Source organism: Etheostoma spectabile, chromosome 18 (assembly GCF_008692095.1).
Source record: "Etheostoma spectabile isolate EspeVRDwgs_2016 chromosome 18, UIUC_Espe_1.0, whole genome shotgun sequence".
Classification (NCBI taxonomy): domain Eukaryota; kingdom Metazoa; phylum Chordata; class Actinopteri; order Perciformes; family Percidae; genus Etheostoma; species Etheostoma spectabile.
The window spans coordinates 22,956,733-22,972,566 of record NC_045750.1 but is presented as its reverse complement, the minus strand read 5'-3'; the positions used below and the strand labels follow the sequence as shown (position 1 = coordinate 22,972,566).

The 15,834-nt window shown below is 41.3% G+C and overlaps 1 protein-coding gene across 1 annotated transcript in view; it reads left to right on the top strand.

Moving 5' to 3' along the window:
• Positions 1 to 15,834, top strand: part of nrxn3b (neurexin 3b) — a 324,175-nt gene that overhangs the window by 35,191 nt on the left and 273,150 nt on the right. The window lies entirely within an intron of this gene.

The window sequence follows — 15,834 nt, the reverse complement described above, 5'->3', positions numbered from 1 at the left end:
TGTGTGTGTGTGTGTGTGTGTGTGTGTGTGTGTGTGTGTGTGTGTGTGTTGCTCCTCAAATTAACACATCCTATTGATCTCCACTGCCCCACACTTGCAGAGTCTGACAAGTCTGCAAGAGGCAATAATTAGTCGTGTAATTGGCTGATCATTTGCTCTGAAATATGCTGAGCTAACGCACGCTGTAGTAGATCTTGACAGGTGCGAGTCTTTGTGTGTCTTTTCAAGTGAGAGATGAAAGACTGAGAACTCTTGGTGAGTATGGAATGAATGCCTGATCGCACCCTATTAGACTTATTAAAGCACAGTTGGAGGGATTGATTCATTTAAATCCGTAATTATTTGTGCCTTGTGCATTTTTTACATACATTTGTCGTGTTGTGTTTCTGTGGAATTTTTGTTTTCTGAATGTGACTGAGCCGTCTCCTCATTTCATGTTTTTGTTGGTTTGTTTTGTTTTTGTTTTTTGCTAGCTGATGAAATTAAACGAGGTTTCAGTGGGTTTTTATCCACCAAATATCCCTTTTCATGCTCGTCATGGGGTTAGATGCCTGGCTGAAGGGTATGTCAATTACAGCTGGTGAGGAAGAGAACCATCTGGCATGTGCCATTTCTATGCTCACCCAGGTTTTCTTAGCTGACTATCAGCATACTTGGCATTTAAAATTTTTAAAGTCCTTATGTCTTTATGTGGGGGTTGCTTTGTCACAAATTGATTATTCATATCTATGAAGGCTGCTCAGTTTCAACATGACTGCTTGATCTCCAGAACTGCACATGTCGCTCTAATGAAACAGGCTGTGTAGCATTACTCAAAAGCTGCTGTGATTGGCTGGCAGTACTGCTGGCCTCTCTGGCCCCTTATTTTTCCATTTGTGACATCACTCTAGCAGGCAGATCAGATTGGCTTCTTCAAAACGTGGTGAAACCGTGAACTTCTCCAAAAATGGTTGGATTGAATTAAGTTTAATTAATTGAAAATAAATTGAATAACAAAATGCTATTGGATGGATTTTCCGTGAAATATGGGACAGGTAGTGTTTTAGTGCTCCTCTGATATTAGGTCTAGAGCCACCCGCAGGTTGACATTTGTGGTTAAGATTGAAATCTATAAACATCTATGGAATGGATTATCATGCCATTTTGTACATGATTACACATTCATTTCCCCCTCAAGATGAATTGTAATAACATCTTAACATCTCTAACAGCCACATTAACCACCATACCACAACATTTTAGTTTTTTCATAACACCTCCCCTTTAAATGCAGCCGATAATGCCATGACCATTATTGCTATTGTCACCTCTAGCTGGTACAGACTCCCACTTAATCCTTCTGACAGGGCGGTCTTATGAAGTCTAAAATGTCTAAAATATCAAAATTGTAGGCCTTAAAAAGTCTTTTGCAAATGCATTGTGTTCTAGATCTTAAATAATTTCAAAGAGGTCTTTAAATGTTCCTACATCCATGTCACACTACCTCTAACGCTCATTGAAATGTTTTTTTTTTCTGTGGTGTTATAGTTCTTTCTTTCACTAGTAAATATAATTTTCTGTATTTGTACAGATCATCATGACTCTTTGTCACTTTTATCCAATTTTAATAATTTTATTTACTTTGCAAGTACTTTTGTGACTCTGCATTTCGTTGTACTTTTATGTCGTGATATAAACTTTCTTCATAAAGGTCTTAAAAAGTCTTAAATTTGACTTATTGAAACTTGCAGAAACCCTGTCTGAATGGTTCTATGCCCGGACTGACGATGTCTGTTTAGAGGTCTTATGTTTATGAGTGAGTGTGTAAAACCAGAGCCACTGAGGGCTCATTCTTGTGAGAAATCAATATCTTTTTCAAGCACGACACCATCACAACGCACCCAAGCATCAAGTGGGGCAGTGGAGAGGGATGATGGGTGGCTGTGGGCGTGTGTTTTGTTATGGGGGTAAGACCTGTATGTGTGTGTCCAGAGAGAAATGAGAGGCTAAAAGTAGCAGATAAACTCATAAAGGGAATAAGTTTTTCTCAGACTACCTAACACACCCACTGGGAGAGAGATTGGACAACAGCTCTGACCTTGTGTTGATCTGCGGTGTGCAACGCTCACACCGGCCAATGACGCGACTTATCCGTGTGCGCAGATGAGTGAACTTGTCAAAAGTACGATCATCTGTGTCCTTGGAACATGTTTGGCAGGGCGACGACTGTGTCTGCGTATGTGTGTGTGTCTGCGGATATGTGTGTGTGATTGAGTGAGTGCCATACTGAATTATAGAGTATGTTTGCTTTTTAACAGATCAGCAGAAGAGGTGATGCCACAGTCAATGTCACAGCCTTCATGCATAATTGCTCCACTTTGTCATTGCCAGGGGCTGGGCAGAGCCACATCTGATTGCTTCCCCGTCTTTTCCCCCCTTTTCTCCTTCCCTCGCTGTCTTTTCCTCCACTCTTTATTCTCATTAGACTCATTAACTTATCCTGCAGAGACAGACAGAGCGAGTCAGACCAAGAGTGAGCATATTGAATGTACTGAAGGCAATCGGATCGGTCTAAAGAAGATTTGTGTTAAAGCTTTTCACCACACAATATAGTTGATTAGCCTCAGACAGAGAGAGATCACAGTTTAAATCAAGAATAGCTTCTTCAAGCTAAATGAGGCTTCCCTTAAAGGGTAATGTATGACACCATGTCTGGTTCAACAGACCTGTGTGTGAGTGTGAGAGCGCATATGTGCATCAATGTTTATTTGGGTGCACTTACCTGTCGGCGTGTGTGTGAGCGATGGTGGTAAGAAGACACTCTGTCTGTGGTGCTGAGAGGTCACTCCGTTAGCCGCTGACTCACTGTCTGACGATGGTTAAAAATTAATCGGAAAATACAGTTTGGAGAGCACTGTAACTTTCTGCAATGACATTTTGTAGGCAAGTGCTTCTATACACAGTATATGTATTTTGAAGTGATAAATAACATTGCCAGCTTTAAAAGTAAGTCTTTTCCTAAGGCACTAATTTTGACTTCTCTGTATGTTTTGTGATGGTGTGTACTAGGGATGTAATGGTATGAAAATTCCAGGTCATAGTGACCAGAATTATGGTGTTTTTTGGCATTATCGCAGCATTTTTAAGTGTGTGTTCAATATGTTCAGAAAGCACTGATAGGCCTACACAAGCTGAAATAGTACAAAAATACAGGCCATTCATTCATTTCTTTGTAATAATTAACGTAAATTTAACACAAACTGAGAATAATCCACATCTATTACAGCACACATATTCATAGCGGAGCAAACAGTTTAAAAGCTAAGCATGTGGCTCCACAGTGCTGGTCTGTTTACTGCCTATTGCACCTTGCTAGCAAACACAACCTGAATATCAACACGTGGCTGCACAAGTAATATTAAACAATCTGCACGTCTATCAATAAGAAACATAGCAACAGCAATATTATCAAGGCGATAATATATTTCTCTCTCTCTCCAAATGAATGTCATGTCGTGACACTGGCTAAACGGATCCACATCGTAGCAGAACACTTGTTGAAATAGGAATAAACGAAGCTTCAACGTTTACACAGATAACAAGGCAGCAAAATCCATGACAGTTTAGCAAGCTACAGAATGGTTTTAACTTACGTTCTGGGCTTCCCACATCGCTTCAACAAGTCCGAAAATGGGGAAGGTCAGTTTACAGCTGCTGTTCTGTCCCCTTCTCAGGAGATCAAAGCGATAACTCTTGTCAAAGATTGGTCAATCATCTCAGGAGAGAGAGCAAGTGTTACTATGGCCTTTTTCATAAGGCTGATAAATGTCCTGAGCGCTGGGGCGCTGTCATCTCCTCCTTCCTTCATGATTCCACCTTCAAGAAACACACGTTGCTGTACGCAGTGTGCCCACACTGCAACATCAGGAGACCCGAATGAAGCTGGGAACACATGGTTTCCACACCGTCGTAATCCGTGATAATAATGATATTTTAAATGAAAACAGTAATTGTTAAGTCAACATTTTTACTGTGGTTTACCGTTACACCAGTATCGTTACATCCATCCATACACAGTGTGTGTGTGTGTGGGTTTGGGCTGTGCCTGGGTGGGGTGTGTGTGTGTGTGTGTGTGTGTGTGTGTGTGTGTGTGTGTGTGTGTGTGTGTGTGTGTGTGTGTGTGTGTGTGTGTGTGTGTGTGTGTGTGTGTGTGTGTGTGTGTGTGTGTGTGTGTGTGTGTGGTGTGTGTGTGTGTGTGTGTGTGTGTGTGTGGCTTACACGTGCTTTGTGTTTCGGCATGACCCGGTGGTGTGAAAGGCCGGCAGTGAGTGAAGTTGCAGTGTCTCATGGTTAAATGATGGGCCCCTTTCGGGCACTCAGAGGGCTTAGAAACACTAAGTAATTGGTTTTCCTGGCAGAATGGGGCCACGGCTATCGCTTAAGGCCAGTGTGGACTCCACTGGAGCTCAGGTCTTGTCAGGGACACTAGCCTGTTAAACCTAGGGTAGAGGCTCACTAAACTATACAAAATGTAAGTGTTCAGCACATATATTTCCATTGAATATGAAGACAAATCTGAGGAAATAGTGAATGACGGCATGTTTTTTTTATTTAAGTGTTTGTATAGTTATGTCAACATTTCAAAACTACAAATACAAACTGCAGTCCACATCTTTTCCCCCTTCAATAAAATGTATTCCTCAAGGTCAGAAAAAAGTCTTACAACTATGGTGCTGAATTTAAATGTCTGGTGCTGGATCAATCCAAACATGTCACTATCCTTTTTAAATGCTTACTTCAGGCACTTATAGTATATTTTGATACTCAGCCAAGGGCGTAATTTCAACTGGGTTTCAGTTGGATTTACGCACTTAAATCTCTCTAAACCGTGTCCTCCTAGACATCACCAGACCAAATCGCAAATGCCAGTTAGTCTGGAACCTCTCAGCTCAATTTTGATTTCCAAGGGGTGTCTTTAACGGCCGTAGACCAAAATGCCTCTGAACATGATTTAATAGACCTCAAACCAAACGGAGCAGTGAATTGTGACGTAGCATAGCAACGGACAAATGTAAACTTACAGCGTGCTGAGATGAGCTGTTTTTGTGTTTCATCAATATGTCTGTAAATGAAAATAGTACTTGAATCTCAGTTCTCAAAAATACCTCAACAGTGCTTCCAGCCACAAGTGACGTCATCGCGTATTTTGCATACAGCAGGAGTCATCAATTTTGCCCCATATGAGAAAATAAAGGGTTGTGATTGGTCGGCTGGAAATCGGTTGAACGGAAGGCGTACTCTAACTTATCAGCCAGAGCAAATAAAACACAAGCTCTCAGATTTGTCTGGTTCCCAGGCTTGTGTCCTCTGACTGTCTAGTTACCGAAATCTGAACAATGATGCGTTCATCATGGTCAGTTTCAGTTATTACCATGAAAAAAGAAATAAGCCTAACAACTTGCGGCAAATAACTTGAAGACTTGACATTTTGTCTCTGAGGTCGCAAACATGTTGATTTAAAAAAAAAAAAAAAGGTTGTTGGGGCCATATGGGCCTCAGGAGAAGACCTGCAGACACTATTCAGGGATGAAAGACTACCACTTCCTCTGCATGTTTTGGCTTATGGTTGCCATCCTGCTATGTTGATTTGAATGGAAATGTAAGTTCTACTCTCATTCTATTTCCAATATGGGAGAAACCACACCTACAGCCGTGTACTCAGCCTCACGGTTAATGTGAAAACATGAATGATGTGTGGTGTCCAGTTCATCTCACTATTTCAAGAGAATTGGACTGTGACATGAAAAATGTCTGTGTGCGGCATGACAGAGCGTCAAGAATATCATTCAGGCTCCCATGCATGTGCAGGGACATGAGACACATGCACATAATCTGCTCAATCACTCATTGTTTGTCCCTGAAAAGTCTCAGTCCAACACATCTAATCTATCTTTCGCTGTGATGAACACACTGTACTCACACAGATCTCCCTGTGGATAAATAACCCCGTGTGTGTGTGTGTGTGTGTGTGTGTGTGTGTGTGTGTGTGTGTGTGTGTGTGTGTGTGTGTGTGTGTGTGTGTGTGTGTGTGTGTGTGTGTGTGTGTGTGTGTGTGTGTGTGTGTGTGTGTGTGTGTGTGTGTGTGTGTGTGTGTGTGTGTGTGTGTGTGTGTGTGTGTGTGTGTGTGTGTGTGTGTGCGCGCTCCTGAGGAGGAACTGGCTGGTTGCTGTGCAGGCTTGGCCGGCCTGAAGCAAAGAAAAGGCTTTATTTATATTGGCCTACATGGCACTTACTCTTCTGGGAGACTGTCAAGAGCAAATGTTTGAGACGGATTGTTGATAGTTGTGGGGAAAAGATGCGGCTGTGACTGGGGAATAGACTGTATGACTTCTTTTTTTATGTAATCACTTTTACTGTTGTTGTTTTTTCTTTCGGGCCTTGTCTAGTCGGGACTTGTCCTCCAAATGCGCTGCAAAAACCTCTGCCATTTATTGTTTCAACAAAAAGCTATATCATCTCTACTTATACCATCTGTTGACCATAAAAAAATAAAATGTGATAAATTCGAATTGGAATTAACATTATTCTAATATTTCTAGAAGATTGAATTATCTTATCTAATTTAGTATGTTATGACACTTGAAACTTTTGCACTGTATTTACTGTAAATGTGGGAAAATGTTCTTGATGAAGCAGAAAATTCATTAAGGTTGACGTTAATTCATGTTTAATACATCAATTCAGCAAAAGTCTTCTGTATGGTCATTTAGTAAAGCAATAAATATGGCCAGATTTTGCAAGTTTCTCTTGCAATTATGAATTAAAATGTAATGAACAAGAGTTTGCATACTCAGTATAACTTTCTTTTTTTAACTTTATATTTTTTTATGATCAATGTGATTTTTTTTTAATTTTTATTTTTTTGGTTCTTTATTTTTTTTTATTGCCACACCAGGTGTGTGTGTGTGTGTGGGTGTGGGTGTGTGTGTGTGTGTGTGAGAGAGACACAGAGAGAGAGGGGGCGGGGGGCAGCTGACAGTAAAAATTTTTTTTATCTCCGATGGCAGAGACGCAACGGGAGTTGCATTTAAACCAAGCAGCACGTCTGAAAGCCACGTTCACCAGAAATCTACTGGTTATTATGTAAGGACTACAAAACCCACGTTCACCAGAAATCTACTGGTTACTATGTAAGTACTACAAACCCCACGTTCACCAGAAATCTACTGGTTACTATGTAAGGACTACAAACCCCACGTTCACCAGAAATCTACTGGTTACTATGTAAGTACTACAAACCGAAGTTAAAAACGTTGATTATCACAGAACGCTGCGCGGCCAGTTGAGGAGTTTTATTCAATCCGAGCACGGATATTGACTCATATTACTCGTATAATACTTGTACTCGGCAAAAGTGCTTTATCCGTACCGGATACTCGTTTCAGCTGGATACTCGGATCACCCCTACTACTTTCCCAACCAAGTGTTTGTGTTGTCATCATTACCTTTTTTTTTGAAGTTGTCAGAGGTCTTGCCAAATTGATGCAGCCTTTTGCATTAGTCACAGGCCTCGGTTTGATCCATAAAATCTCAGACCGCAGGTGTGCAAAAAGATACTTGAGAAAGTTTGTTTTATCTGCAACATTTATTACAATACATTTCTTTTCTTTGAGGAGTGTTGAAATATTTGGGGGATTGGCAGAGGATGTTCTGAGGGTCCATGATGCGCTATGAAATTATAGAAAAACTGCATGTGCTCCAGGGACATTAAGAGCTTTACATATGTATGAAGTAGGGATGTCACAATGCATTGTGACTTGTTTAAAAATGGATTTTAAGTGTGTACAGATTACAACCAGTTGAGATAAAAAATGAATCGTGATGCAACAGCCTGGGTGTGATACCAGTTAACATACAGCAGGTAATGTTAGCCTACCGTTATCTAGTAAGGTTAGCTGGCTTGAACACAGTTAAAATGCTGACAGCTAAACGGTGTAATGTGTGTCTGTTTTTCACTGTAAATGATTCCAGAACCACGATATACAACAGTCTGCAGCTAAAGACACAGAGGAGACTCGCCGCTCTTTGAGACCGCATGGACACTGCCTCTGTCAGATTACCAACAGGGACGTGACTTAGTTTTGCGATTGCGTCCGTCTCCGTAAGCTTGTGTTGAGTTCAACTAGTCCAGTGCCCGTTAAAAATGTGCTTGTTTGAAACGAGCCAATTGCTTGGCCTGTGGTATTGCTGCTTGTAGAATTCATCAAAAACCAAATTGTTCCCCAATTACTTACAGAAGGACCCTGAACCACTTCATATGTAACTCCCCTGTATACAATACTACTAACTTACTGACTTGTGTGTGTGTGTGTGTGTGTGTGTTGCGAGAGACGGTATTGTCTCATGTCGTATGATTTTTAACGAATTTAACAAAACCCAATGTGTGCTTCTTTTACAGATTTTTTTCTAAAGTGTGTGTGTGTGTGTGTGTGTGTGTGTGTGTGTGTGTGTGTGTGTGTGTGTGTGTGTGTGTGTGTGTGTGTGTGTGTGTGTGTATCATTTCTAATCCAAACAACTTGGCACTGCACTTACTCATGCCTGTAGCATGCCTGTCCAAATCAGTTGTCAAGAGATATAACAGACAGACAGTCAGACAGCCATTTAGTCATTTATCTTTTGTCGTTTAACAGCAATATATAAACAAGCCATTAGTTATTTAAGATACAATACTATTTCAGTTGCTCTTTTGATAAGAGGACCAATAGTTCTTTTGCACTGTTTAAATAATTGATGAATAATATATATCAATTCAATCTGTTAAAAAAAGAAAATTGTATTGTGAACTTAAAATCGTGAATCCTATCAAAATTGTGAGGTAAGTGTATCATTACATCTCTAGTATGAAGTATACAAAAGTCCAATCTGTTTAAAATAAATGCATAAATTTGGTTTTTCTTCATCATTCCAGGTCAAGAAGGGTTGAGATTTGTTTCTCAAATGGAAGTAAAAATCCAAGGTTTTCCTTTTTATAAGCTCTACACATATTCAGCTGTATGCTTTCCTTTTCAAGTGCAAACTTACATACTCCTAAGTTAAATTCTACAGACACATGACCTGCAATGCGAATCACTGATGTCATGAATCTGTTTCACCATAGATCAACAGCCAGAAAGAAATCTCCTAAGCACTTTCCATCTGCCTCCTCAGATGATTTTGTAGAGTTTGCTGAGGGATGAGCTCCTGGCTCAGGGCATCTTCTGGTGGGAATGTTTGAGCAGCACTCTGCCAGGCTCTGTATTTTGTGAAAATCCTTGTTTTCCAAAGTGGATATACAAACAGTAGGAGGCCCCTGGCAATGTATGGTACAATGCTGTCGATTGAGTTTAACGCCTGTCAGATGTCACCCATTTAGAGATGGAGTAGGAGGTAAGATGGGGCTTCTGAATCAAGCTGCTTGGGTTGGAGGATTGTTTTACTCCTGACCACAAACTAAATTACATTATTGCTTTATTTTAATCTGCCCAACAGTGGTGGTTCTACATTGAATTACACCCCAGACGAGACCCCCTTCGAACGCATTTCAGAACCTTAAGAAAAGAACAGCGTCCGACACGAACACAAACGCATATTAACTCAATAGAATAGCTGTAAAGTATATCTTTCAACTCAGAACAGCGCCACTTCTCACAAATACAGATGGAATTGGAGATGAAAAGTATAAATGGCACGTAACCACAATCAGCTTGCTTCGCTAATACTGAGCACCCACAGGATTGGCGCCTATGCAGCAACCCGTTCCCCCTCCCCTCCCCCTTCTCACACAGCTCTGTAAGGCTCTTCTCAGCAAGCAGGGTGCCTGCAGCTGCAGGGTGTGCCAATTTGCCAATTCCCCACACAGTGAAATGATAGATAATACAGTAGAAAACCGCTTCGAGGATTTTCTTTTAAGTGCTCGTGCCGCCACCCATGTGCTTTTGAAAATAAGCTGCTCCGGGCGGCTGCCTGCTTCGCGCGTGCCAAAAAAAACCACTACTGCTCCCCAATTACACTGAGGACACTAAACATGCATTTTAAAGTCCAAGGTCAAGCACAACAAGTCATATTCCAGTAGCTACTCACAATGCGCGTCATAACACTATTGTCGACCATTAATGTTAATCTGCGTGCCTTTAAAACCCCCTGGGTCAGCTAGTGTCCAAATAATGGGTGCTTTCCAACCTACTATTTTCCCCAGTTTTGTAGTTTCCCCAAAATTTACTATAAAAAAGTTACTTAGGGCGCCTGGGTGGCTCACCTGGTAGAGCGGGCGCCCATTTATAGAGGTTTGCTCTTTGCCGTAGGTTCGACTCTGCCATGCGGCAGTTTGCTGCAGTCATTCCCCCTCTCTCTCCCCTTTCACTTCTTCAGCTGTATAAAAATAAAGACCTAAAATGCCCCCAAAAAAGAAAAAGAAATTAAATCAAATTAAAAAGTTACTTAAAAAGTTTCAGATGATCTGTTGGCATGTATAGTTTTTAGCGGTAATTGTACAGCGCACACACACACACGCCTAAAATGTAACACATCCTTAGTCCTGGTGCGTATTAAATTCTTTATTTTAATGAAATCTATTTCATGAACATTAGTTGCAAGTAGTCTATCAGATGTTTAAATTCAGGTAAAACATGAAACATGTTTTAAGGCATTCACATTTCAGTCCTGAATGCTGCACAATCCGATAATCTGCTTCACAGATTTCTCACAGCAGTGCAGCGCAGCCTGGATATCATGAATCAAATGTGGGAACTTTACAAATGCTACATGTGTATTTTTCTTTGCTCCCCATTTCTCTCAGCCTGTGTCGCTCTATCTCTGCCCCCTTTATTCCCAGTTCCCCGCTCTGTGCCTGGTTGTAATTGAGTAATTTTCTCCGAGTTGGAGCACGGTCTCCGACAGGCAGCTGTATCAAGGTGACCTCTTGCTATTGTTCGGGCCTCTGTTTTTGTCTCGCTAGCTCGCCAACATAATCACTGCATTTCAACCGGGGTAATTGCACAGCTGTGGCAGTAAGACATCATTTCTGACCCTTACCTTGCTTCACAGTTGGAAATGTCAGCAAAGAGGCAAGCAGCTATGGCAGTGGTTGTAGTGATGTAATACTGCAGTCAACCCTTCCCTTTCTTATGTCCCTCTCCCTCGGGACACTGATGGGAGTTGGATCTCCTCCTCCCTCCTCTCCTTGGAGCATAGTTGCTCAGAGGAATGATCTCTCTGTCTGTTTAAGCACTAATCCATCTGCCAATTCCTGTCTAATAATTGTAGCATTAGTGTCTTGTAAGCAGGCTGGGCAGGCGGGGTAATTGCATTGATTTCACTGGTGTTTAACCTTTTATTTAGCCTCATGACACTCCACAGCAAAGTTTCAATGACACATCTACAAGTTTAAAACAGGATGGATTGCACAGGATTTGTGCTGCCTATAAAGCTGTCATCTTTTTGGCCTGCACTGGATGGTACCTGTAACCTGACATATTTCTGTCTTTATTTTTGATACTGTCCGGGCTATCTACACAGCAGTGACATAGCATATCTACGCGCCACATCCTAAATGTCAAATCAGTCTTTCCGGGGAGTATTGATATGTTTAGGTCTAAAGTGGAATCTATACGCTACTGTAAGATGTAGATTAGGAGGGACTTGTGAGAAGGACAGATTTTTATCCTCAAATCTGTGAGATCTAGTTGATAGTGTCTGACACTGATCTACTGTGAAGGCACTTGGAGACCATGCTGTGAAAAACGGCTTACATGTTAACCCAAATAGGAAGTTAGTCAAGATTTAGTGTGGAACCATACACATTAAACAGTGTACATGCTACAAGGCAAGGCAGTTTTATATATGTAGCACATTTCAGCAACAGGGCAATTCAAAGTGCTTTACACAAAATCAGTCAAACAGTTAAAAAAATAAAAACAGATAAAACATGTGAATAAACAGTTAAAAATAAGAACATTAAGACACATAAAACACAAGAATGAAAGTTACAGTGCAGCATAAGAAATTAAACATTAAAGAAATGAACAGTCAATTAAAAAAAGGCAACATCAAAAAGAAAGGTCTTTAGCCTTGATTTAAAAGAACTGAGAGTAGCAGCGGATCTGCAGGTTTCTGGGAGTTTATTCCAGATATGAGGAGCATAGAAACTGAAAGCTGCTTCACCCTGTTTAGTTCTGACTCTGGGGACAGAAAGTAGACCTGTCCCAGATGACCTGAGAGGTCTGGGTGGTTCATAGTGTAGTAGCAGATCAGAAATGTATTTTGGCCCTAAACCATTGAGTGATTTATAAACTAGCAAAAGTACTTTGAAATCAATTCTTTTGAGGCACAAGAAGCCAGTGTAAAGACTTCAAAACTGGAGTGATGTGATCCAGTTTCTTGGTCTTAGTGAGGACCCGAGCAGCAGCGTTCTGAGTCAGCTGCAGCTGTCTGATTGATTTTTTTAGGGAGACCTGTAGAGACACCGTTACAGTAGTCAAGTCTACTGAAGATGAAAGCATGGACCAGTTTTTCCAAATCCTGTTGATACATGAGTTCTTTAACCCTTGATATATTCTTAAGGTGATAAAAGGCTGACTTTGTAATTGTCTGAATGTGGCTGTTAAAATTCAGGTCTGAGTCAGTGTCACTCTGAGCTGTTGTATAATGTTCTGTTATAGATCTGTTATATTCTTAAGGTTTTTCATCATATCAAACACCAATTTGATCATGTTTAGCATTATAAATGCTAGGGCAACATAGTGGTTCTCTATATAAAGTGTTATTGCTCTATATAGTAGTATGCATTGTTAGTGGCGGGGTCCACCATTCCCCCGCTAATAGAATAGAATGCCTTTATTGTCATTATGCGCAAGTACACAGTACCTGTGCAATGAGATTGAAGCAGCTTAATGAGATTAAGTACAGCTGTAGTGATTACTTGTCTTCTTGTGATGTATTTAGGACAGTATAGCTTCTCCCAGAGAGTTGCTTGTCCGCATGAAACACAAGTCTGGGATGTTTAGTTCAGACGTTCTTAGCATTACCACCAGTTACCAGGTGTCGCCAAATGAGCCAGAACTTTATATTATTAAGGATTCAAACTTTAAATGTAGTGTTTTAAACTAGTTTTAGGCTTTAGATTGGTGCACCCAACCATTTAGATGCAACATTATTTAAATTTAATTTTAAAGTTTAATAGTCTTTTTTTATTTTATATTCTAAAGTCATGCTAAATTGACCGTAAATCTGAGTGCTAGAGGCCTTTCAAAAGTGAACGTAATCATTATACAGAACTGAAGCTTGTTTAAAGAATGGCCTTCACGATTAATTGGTCGGGAGATCATTTGCATGCACAAAATTGTCCTATGTGTTGAATGTGTTCATCAGACGAACAGTCACCGTAGACCTGACCTGCAGTCTGGGTTGTACTCTGATCAGAAATGACACGGCCTCCATTTTACTGTCTCTAAGCTGTCGGCTAAATCAAATTAGCTTTAATAAAACATTCTGGTTTGGATCGCTGCAAGAGCAAAGTGCCCTTGGCTATATGTGCTTGGTTTGGGACGTGGAAAGTCATTCATAGCTTCCGGCTTTGAAAAGAGCTTTCAGGTTAAGAGTCATAGTGAGCAGTGGGGAAGATGCAGGAACTCTATGGTTTTCTATCGTCAGTCATGTCCATTGGCGCATGTGTCACTCACTGTTGGCAAAACACATATGACTTGTACTGCAACAGGGAAGAAGTGTGTGTGTGTGCATTACCTTGTTGGTTAATAATTGTAATTCCAGTTGTACATGTAATTACCGTGACATAGTCCATAATCATCAGAGCAGTAACCAAGGACACAAACCAAGATGCTTTTATTATGTAAAACCCTACTAAGGAAGAGGCTAAAGCTCAGCAGTTAAGGACTTATTGTGCGGAAAGAGGTGTGAGAGAGGAATGGGCCGTTGTTTGTAATGTTTGCTTTAAATAGCTTGAGAAGAAGACAGAGAGAAGTCATCACAGGGAAAACAAGAATCACAGGTTGAGAGGGCGAATCGTGGGCTGTAAAAACAAAAAAGAAAGTATTCCACGGTTTGAAATCAGCTGCGCCGCAGTATCATCACTCAGGTTCGGCATCAGACACCGAGAGAGGTATCTGATCACCCGGTGAGTAAAAGTGAGCTGGCGCTTGAAAAAAGTTTGAGGGATGCCTTGCTAGTGAAGCTGATCCGCGGGTGGCTGTCAGAGCTGCGTTTACTGGCATCAAGGAAAAAAGGCACTTGTCTCATTCCTTCGCGCCTTCATTTCTTTTCCTCCCCTCTCTCCCTCTTTCTCGGGCTCGTGACTGATTTGGCTCATTAAGACCGGGAGAAGGAGAATTAATTATTGTCATTAAATGAAGCATGCTGCTCCCCCTCTCGCAAGCACTCCAGCGGCAGGGCAGTGAAGTGTGGTGAGTGGATGAGGAAGGAATGGAAAGAGAGTAGGAGGATAAAAAGGAGGGGTAGATGTAGAAAGATGTAGTTAATGTAGAAAGATGTGGCACGGCTGTAGAGAAGCATAAGAGGGTCAAAGAAGGGGGAAGAGAGAGTGGGAGAAATTGAGGAACACAGGGAATTTATGCCAATAACAAGAGAGGATGAAATTGGTAGATGGGGGCTTTGTAGATAAAGAGAAAACCACAAAAATGGAAAGTGACCAGAAAGCAGACCCGTGAGTGTAAGATGGAGGGCTAAGGCCATGGGGAAGCAAGAGAGGAAAAGGGACAGACACAGAGAGGGGGGGAGGGTGGCTGAGCAGGATTTCAGTTTTTTTGGTTGGGCTGCATGCTAATACGCTGGAGCGTATTGTTCAGCTCAGGGAGCTAAAAAAAAAAAAAAAGATGCATAATCCAGGTCAGAGGGATGGAGACGGGGAAGAGAGGAGAGGGAGGGAGGGGACATGGAAGAGAAAGAGATCAGGGCAAAGCGCACCAAAAAAAAAAAAAGAGGTCAGAAATTGAGGCATTAAGATACAAGAATGCAGGGAAGAGAGAGAAAATGATTAACATCACCATAGCTACAGTTCCAATGAAGACCAAAAATATCAGAGAGGTGATAGCGTGTGCTGCGTCTTGCTGGATCGTCTGCTTCAAAGGTTTTTTATTTTTCACACGTGGCTAAAGCACCGCCTGCATGCATGTTTGTTTGTTTGTTTGTTTGTTTGTGTGTTTGTGTGTGTGTGTGTGTGTGTGTGTGTGTGTGTGTGTGTGTTAGAGTTAACATTATTGACTCTTGAGGAGGAAGCTTGAATGCACAAGGCCCGAGGGCAAAGCTTCTCAAGAACATCCCGTGCAAATTCAAGTGACCTGTTTTCCTGACGCCGGCTCTTTCCCATTACCCAGAGTGGCGTTTCATCTAGCTTCCATCATTCATCTTTCCTTTTCCAGATGGGATAGGGACTCTTGTGCTGCTGACACCTTGCCTCTCATTTATTTCGTCTTTTTTTCCTTGTTTCTTGATGCTGCCCTGTCTTCTTTTTAATGAATTTATTTATTTTTAATGGCAGGCTTTACTCCTTACTACACGTTTCCGTGCGTGCACATTGTTCCAACCAAAAGCAAGTGAACCATTATCACTTTGGGCGCACATAAATGTGTAATGCTACAGGATGTGCACCTCAAAGCGAGTGATATTTGGGGTCAGGTTCTATTGAATGCTGCGGTTAATATGACTCAGCTGACAAATATCCCTAAGCGATAAGCTCTGCTGCCTTTTAAATCGGTTTGTGCTTCTAGACCAACTGATGTTGACAGCCACCCACTCAGACAGTTTGGTTTGGTTGAAACACTTGCTGTGACAGAATGTTTAGTCCTT